Raw genomic sequence first — 8414 nt, forward strand, 5'->3', positions numbered from 1 at the left:
TCTTGTATTTTCGATAGACTCTCACAACATGATTCCGACTTAACTTTTACTATGGTAATACTAATTTTTATCACATAAATAAAAAGTAATTATTTTGTTAAGCCATATTCTAACATGAAAACAGTTAATTTTTATTGATACGCAAACAAAATTTGCTAGGTATATATTTTTTATTTATCTTTACAATACTAACTTTTATTCAACAAGATTTGATTTTGTAATAAAAAATTTTACTATAAAATTTACTATAAAAAAGTGTAAAAATTACATTGTATTATTGTTTAAAAAAAATAATTATAGCATTTAAATTTATAATTTACATGAAGACCGCAGCTACTTATTACCATACTACTTATTACTATATTAGAGTATAGTAATTTTAAATATAAAATTTTCTCCGTGTATATAAATGGACATATTTTATATATCGTCATCATCACAGTTCTACTGCTCGTGGCCGAGCGTGGTGACGTCTCTCATATGCCTGTGGTGTGACTATATGTATTTGATATGAAATGAAACGCAATGTAAATGTAACATAGATATACGATGTTTCATATATATAATATTTGCAATGAAAGGTGCTGTGCGGGGTGTTTTCCAATTGCTTGACACATTTTAACACAAGCGTAGCAAATTAATTTACATATTTTCAGTAATAAATAATTTAACCCTTTTAATTACATATTCTTTGTTGTCACAATAATCTCATAACCTTGAAAGAATTAAATTATTTATTAACACAATGAAAATATGAAAACCAATTTGCATTCAATTGCATCAATTGCTGTAATCGTCGTCACAACACCACACATCTGTACTTAACCCGAGAGCTACAATCGATCATGCAGTGTTGTTGAGCAAACTAGAAGATAAAATAATTAAATGTGTTTGTTATCAATGCTTCCTGTCCAAAGATACGTAACGTCACAGGCAAGTCATGCGCGCGTAACATCGTGTATACATAACTAACACCGAATATACATAACAAATGTTTAATATTATGGACTGATTACTATAACACTTGTCACCTTTTTATTTGATCAACCTAATATGATGGATTATATACATATAATTTACATTTAACTTTATATTCATGGTAAAAAATTTTTCATGCATGAATATGTATAAGTATGTATAAACATACATAAATGTTCATAAACATGTATAATCATATATGAAATATATGATTATACATGTTTCATCCACACACGTTCATATACATCCCTTTTTTTATAAAATTACTTTTTAGTGTAATAGAAATAATAATAATAGTGTGAAAACATTAAAAATAATTAAGAGGATAATTTTTACACTATTTATATTGTTTTAGAAAAAATCAAGTTTGAAGAAATGTAAAAAAATTACTTATGTTTAATTATGTATAAAATTATGCGTAATTGTGTATGAACAATTTTTTTACATTTTTCCAAACTTGTTTTTTTTTCTAAAACGAACAATGCGAAAATTATCTCTTTAATTATTTTTTATGTTTTCACATTACTATTATTATTTCTATTACACTAAAAAGTAATTTTATAAAAGAAAGAGGGATGTATAAAAATGTACGGACATATTTCATATATATGATTATACATGTTTATGAATATTTATAGATATGTCGCAATACAATGTACTTAATAACGACCAATAAACGAGCATAAAGAGGTTTGATTAATAAATTATTTAATATGTGTCTTGAAATATGTGTCGTAAAACCTTACATTCCGGTGTATAAAACTATAATTGACAATGATCTGATTCGTTCGTAAAGATGGTCACATTCCATAACTCATCGGCTTCTTTGAATATACTTCTAGCACATATATCCACAATAATTGTGGTCAAGATGTAAAATTTCTACAACTATAATCCTCGTTAGACGGCGAGAATCGACGTTAAGTCCGGTGACATTAATATTATAATAGTCAAGATGTAAAAAATGGTGTAAAATGAAATCCAAATTTTTAATAAGAAATAAGAAGTCTGGTGTTATTTGAAGCTGATATTGACGACCCTTACGGAAAAAACTCTGACAATTTCAGAGTTTATACTCAAATTTGAGTGTAAATCCCAAATTTTGAGAATTTACTCTGAAATTTGTGAGTTTACACTTAAATTGTGAGTATTTACACTCAAACATTGAGTATATACACTCAAAGATTGAGCGTTTACAACGTTCACACTCAAGTTTGAATTTACACACTAAACATCTAAAGATTATCCTCAACACTTGGGTATGACACGCAATAAATGAGCGTAAATCCTAAACCTTTGAGTGTCTTCAAAATTGAGTACATAAACTTAACAGTTATTTGAGTTTTAATTTCCATGATTAAGATAAATGCCAAAATATTGAATGTAGACGCCCACAAATATTTGAGTACTTAAAAATAATGGCGTTTACAATTTAATATTTATTCTGAAATTTTAATTTGTTTTGAAATTTTTATTTGTTTTTCTGAAATTTTTATTTGTTTTGAAATTTTAATATTTATTTCTATTCCTATAATAATACTTCCTCCATTGTACGTAGGGTATAAAGGTGAAATCACATGATGCGGAAAAGAAAATATGTCACAAAAGCAACCAATCAGCTTTATTCTGCGTTATTCCGAATAACGCTAATTGGTTGTTTCAATGGGCGCATTCAGTTGAGTGCGAGTGCTATGCTCGCTGTTATTGGTGTATTCTTTTAGCTCATCCAATCAGAATTTTAGATCTAGAAGAATATATCAATAACAGCGAGTGCTCACTCAACTGTTGAGTCCGCTGAATGACGCATTCTTTATTCCGCAATCATTTTTCGCACCGTGTGATTTCACCCTGACACTTAAATTAACTATCAAGTTGAGATTAACTCTCAACATTCAAGTCATTAATAACACTCAAGTTGAGAGTTATACTGAAGTTGAACTTCCAAAATAATCATTAATTGAGTGTTACCTTGAGCGTATTTTTTCAGTGTTTTTTAAAGTGTACACTCAACTTTTAAGAGTTTTTCCCGTAAGGGGAGTTCCCAGGATGACTGCCAGTCAGGTTTATACACCAGAATGTAAGGTTTTACGATTATTATACTGATGAAGGCTCTGTGAGTCGAAACATATATTATATTTTTCAAGACACATTAAATAATTAATGAAACATCTCTTTGCTCGTTTATTGGTCGTTATTAAGATACGTTGTTTTGCGGTGCAAACATTCGAGCAATGTTATGCTTATTTATTTAATATTTATGTATGTTTATACATATTCATGCATGAAAAATTGTGTACCGGGTTATTATAATATATTAGGTGTTGAACTTAATTGCTGCCGTTTTTCGTTTCTAAAATTGATTTGTTTCGAAGGGAAATACCTTAATCAAAGTATTATTAATAAAATATTATTAATTAGTAATAAAGTAGAAAATGGAGGAAATTACTTTCATTAAGGTATTCATTCATCTTCCCTTCGAAACAAATCAATTTTGGACACGAAAAACGGCAGGAATTAAATTCAACATCTAATATATGATTATACAATATACAAAAAATTTTTTACCGAGTAGGGTAGACCGGGGAGTAAAGGGCCACTTTAGACATTTTTTGCTATAAAATAAAGAATATTTAACTCACACAGATCGTGTTGATATTTTTCGAAACTAGAGTCCTTTGACTATAAAATACATGCAAGAAAGTATGCATATATACCCTTCATTACAAAGATATCATAAATTTCACAGAGGAAGTCATTCGGCACTTCTTACCCCATATGTGGGGCAAGAAGTTCCACATAATGGGGTAAAAATTACCAATACTAATATATTACATTTGAACTATTTTCAGAGATAAAAATAGATATATACTAGAGAGTTTTTTATTATAAGGTGAGTTTTTATTATTAAGAGGGTTTTGGTAACAAAATTATAATAGAAATATTTCAGTTTTAACAGAAAATTAAATTATTAATGTTTTCTTAACCTAAGACAAACTTTGAAAAGAAGAAACAAAAGTACCCTTACGGAAAAAACTCTTAAAAGTTGAGTGTACTTTAAAAAACACTGAAAAAATACTCAAGGTAACACTCAATTAATGATTATTTTGGCTCAACCTGAGTATAACTCTCAACTTGAGTGTTATTGATGACTTGAATGTTGAGTGTTAATCTCAACTTGATAGTTAACTTGAGCGTCAGGGTGAAATCACACGGTGCGGAAAATGATTGCGGAACAAAGAATGCGTCATTCAGCGGACTCAACAGTTGAGTGAGCACTCGCTGTTATTGGTATATTCTTCTTGATCTAAAATTCTGATTGGATGAGCTAAAAGCATACACCAATAATAGCGAGCATGGCACTCGCACTCAACTGTTGAGTCCGCTGAATGCGCCAATTGAACAATCAATTAGCACTATTCGGAATAACGCAGAATAAAGCTGATTGGTTACTTTTGTGACATATTTTCTTTTCTGCACCGTGTGATTTCACCCTTAGATCCTACGTACAATGGAGGAAGTATTATTATAGGAAAAGAAATAAATATTAAAATTTCAAAACAAAGAAAAATTTCTGAAAAACAAATAAAAATTTTATAACAAATAAAAACAAATAAAAATTTCAAAACAAATTAAAATTTCAGAACAAATATTAAATTGTAAACGCCATTATTTTTAAGTACTCAAATATTTACGGGCGTCTACATTTAATATTTTGGCATTTATCTTAATCATGGAAATTAAAACTCAAATATAACTGTTAAGTTTATATACTCAATTTTGAAGACACTCAAAGGTTTAGGATTTACGCTCATTTATTGCGTGTCATACCCAAGTGTTGAGGACAACCTTTAGATGTTTAGTGTGTAAACTCAAACTTGAGTGTGAACGTTGTAAACGCTCAATCTTTGAGTGTATATACTCAATGTTTGAGTGTAAATACTCACAATTTAAGTGTATACACACAAATTTCAGAGTAAACTCCAAAAATTTGGGCTTTACACTCAAATTTGAGTATAAACACTGAAATTTTCAGATTTTTTTTCGTAAGGGTTGCACTATATCGTGCTCGAAAACAAATAAGAATAGTCTTTCCTCTTATACTTGATTTTTTAAGTCATTTTGACCTTAATAAAAAATTAAATCAGTCTTCCAATAATGAATGATTATAACGAATTTGGAAAAATATTTGTTATAAAAGATAATTAAGCGATAAAATCATTCGTCATCATTATTACAGTAATATAGACGCGTCGAATAAGCCTAATTTCATCGAAATCGGAGATGAAAGTCGCATTCTGAATAATTTATCTCTCTGCGTAACGAACACCACTAATGCTAATTCTATAATGAGTCGTAATCGAAAGTAATCGGTAACGTTTCGTACTGTTGACTATTAGTCAACTTCACTGATAAGATTATCGACTTAGGATTATCGACTTGTTATAGAATCAACATTAACGAATACAGAGCAACCGTGGCACTTTTACTCCAACAACCATGGCACTTTTTACCCCAACAAGTCACGTAAATTTTGCGGCATTGTTATTAAAAAACTATAATAGAAATAACAATTCTAATAATCACAATGTTAAAACAATAGAATAAGTTTAATAAATACACTTATTTAATCTATCTAGGTGCAAAAATAATCCTTTCAGATCAAAATAACTGCGGTGCTAATATCTTACTTTTGGCTCTCAAATACATGAGCACATCCGTGCAAGTTTCCTGACGGTTATTAGGCAGTAACGAACTGTGTGACATAAGATACTTACTCTTAGTTGACGAACTGTGTGGCGGAATTTTCTAGTGAATGCCTTATTACCGAGATACAAGGGGTGGACCTTTTTCCCCGGGGACCTTTACTCCCCGGTCTACCCTACTTACGAAAAAGACATTTCGGAAGATAAAATACCTGTTCTCTATTATTATCAGTGTTATCAAAATCACATTTGACATTTCCTGTCTTTAAGAATAAACATTATTGGCAATATAACAGAAAATTAGAACTTTCCAGTATCAGAATAATAGGTAGATATCAATTTTCCAAAGGAGATCAATAAGTACCTCCAGATTTCCTTATATGTAAAATTACAAAAAATCACCAACAAAGAAAGATATTAAACGATCACATATTTGTAAACTCACAGTTTTTTATTCATGTACATCAAATTTTTTATAAATACAAAAACAATAAATTTTTATACTACTTTCACAACGCTCTAAAATTAAGAAAGGATTTTCTCCGCTTGTACTTCGAAATAGGTTGCTCTCATTTGATTTCACGAGGAAAATTCTCGGATGGTTCTATAACAAAATAACAAAGTGTAAAATGCGCGGTGAAATAGCGTTTCGTTTTTTTTTTTAAATAAAAGTGATACTTTTATATGTAATCAGTTCTACACGCCAGTTAAAACAAAATGATTTTTATCTCACTGGCACGTACGCGATTTATAATAATTATAAATAATAATTGATATTAATAAAATTATATTATTAATCATGAAAATGACAATAATAATGATAATAGTAATCGTAGTAATATAGTAAAATAATAATTCTAGATATCTTATGCTAACAATAATGACGTCGTTATGCTTTTCTTCTCATTGTCAATGAAATACTTAATAATTTACACTCTCACTTCATTATTCCGCGCGGCTTATACTCGCCATAACAATTGCATTAGAGAACCATTAAAGTCCCTCTAAAATTAAAAAAAAAAGAAATTAAAATAAAAAAGTTTTGAAATTTTTAGAATTAATTTAAACGTGAATGAATTAACAACCATTCCTGCGTTATAGCTCCAAATTCCAGCTTCAGATTTTGTGTGGTAACATATCTCATATTACCCTGTTGAAAAAACCAGGTAGGAATCCATATGGGAAATTCATATGAGATTTCATATCCCATGAGGATTTGAGCAAAAAATCTAGGTCTTATGTGGATTCCTATATAAGAAATCATGTTGATTCCTATGTGAGTCTTCACGTAATGTAGTATCCATTGAAATGAATTGGATCCCTAAAGTTCGCGGCTTAAAATATTATAGCAAGAAAGTTTTTGAAAAATTAAATTAGAAAATTATAAAGAATGCACATATAAAAATTATATAAATTACAACCAATAGGAAATAAATGCCCATAGTGGTCGAAGCTGGATTCAATGCTTTAAATAATTTCATGTGAATTTGCATACACTATATATGTACATACATATATACTATATTTGTAGTCATTTGAATTGCGCGCCGAAATTCTTCCGGATTTTTTAAAACGCAGCAGAACTACTGTAGTAATATCACAATTAAATTTGATGCTCAATAGACATCTATTAAAGAGATCTTAATATGCTGAAAATCTGTAAATAAATTTATTTATTGCAAAAAATATTACCTCGAGCCGAGAGTCAAACTCGGATTCCGTGTGAGCGTCCTAAAGGCCCTAGCACATAAAAATATTTAAGACGTAAGTCTTAAACAAATTAATAAAAATTAAGGAAATCAACATGTTAGATTCGCTACTGCTCACGTTATAGTTTTACGGTCTGTACTATAATTGGTTGATTAAATTAAATCTTACGCCTTAAATTTTTCTTTGTGTCGTGGTCTTAAGCCTTTAGACCACGACAAGGTCTTAGCAATATTCTTCGCAATAATCAGTTTATGTGTGGAAACAAACGTCTTTTTTATGCGACGTAATATAAACAATAAAAATTTTATTGGAAATTTAATTGTGATATTACTACAATAGTTCTGCCTCTCTGTTTTAAAAATCCGAAAAAATTTCAGTGCGCAATTCAAATGATTACAAATATGGTATATATATATGTACAATCGTGGACAGAACGGTTGCAACACTTTTTTTTCAAAGAGTTTCGCAATACAGTCTGCTCACTGAGCGATTGGTTCTTAAGCCGGTGGCACACGATATTTGTTTTCTTGTTGGATTGCTAGCTAGAATAAATTTTTGCCGCCGTATTGGTTATGATGCTAACACTATCAATACCGCAGCCAATACGATAGCAAGATTTTAATCCAGCTAGGAATCCAGCAAGAAAACAAGCATCATGTGCTGCCGGCTTTACTTATGATCTATAAGTAAGAACCAATCGCTTAGTGAGCAGACTGCATTCAGAACCCGATTGAAAAAAAAGTGTTGCAATCGTTCCGTCTACGACTGTACATATATAGTATACATATACAAATTCACAAGAAATTATATTATTTAAAGCATTATAGATCCAACTTCAACTGTTTGAGCTTTTATTACTTATTGGTTGTTTCCACACATGTACCAATAATATTCTTATTATTTATAGAGGAAAGTCGCCGATACTGACATAAGTCTCCTAAAGTGACACCCTCTTATTTCTCAGAAACTAACTATTGCACTTTATTAATACTAATAAAATCATGATCTGTTTAGCTAATTAAA

General features: G+C 29.7%; 1 long non-coding RNA gene across 1 annotated transcript in view; it reads right to left on the reverse strand.

Annotated features, from left to right (window-relative positions):
• LOC108761705 (uncharacterized) overlaps window positions 1–8414 on the reverse strand; it is a 20189-nt gene that overhangs the window by 9521 nt on the left and 2254 nt on the right. The window lies entirely within an intron of this gene.

The sequence above is a fragment of the Trachymyrmex cornetzi genome, unplaced genomic scaffold, assembly GCF_001594075.2.
Source record: "Trachymyrmex cornetzi isolate Tcor2-1 unplaced genomic scaffold, Tcor1.1 scaffold1094, whole genome shotgun sequence".
In the NCBI taxonomy this organism is placed as follows: domain Eukaryota; kingdom Metazoa; phylum Arthropoda; class Insecta; order Hymenoptera; family Formicidae; genus Trachymyrmex; species Trachymyrmex cornetzi.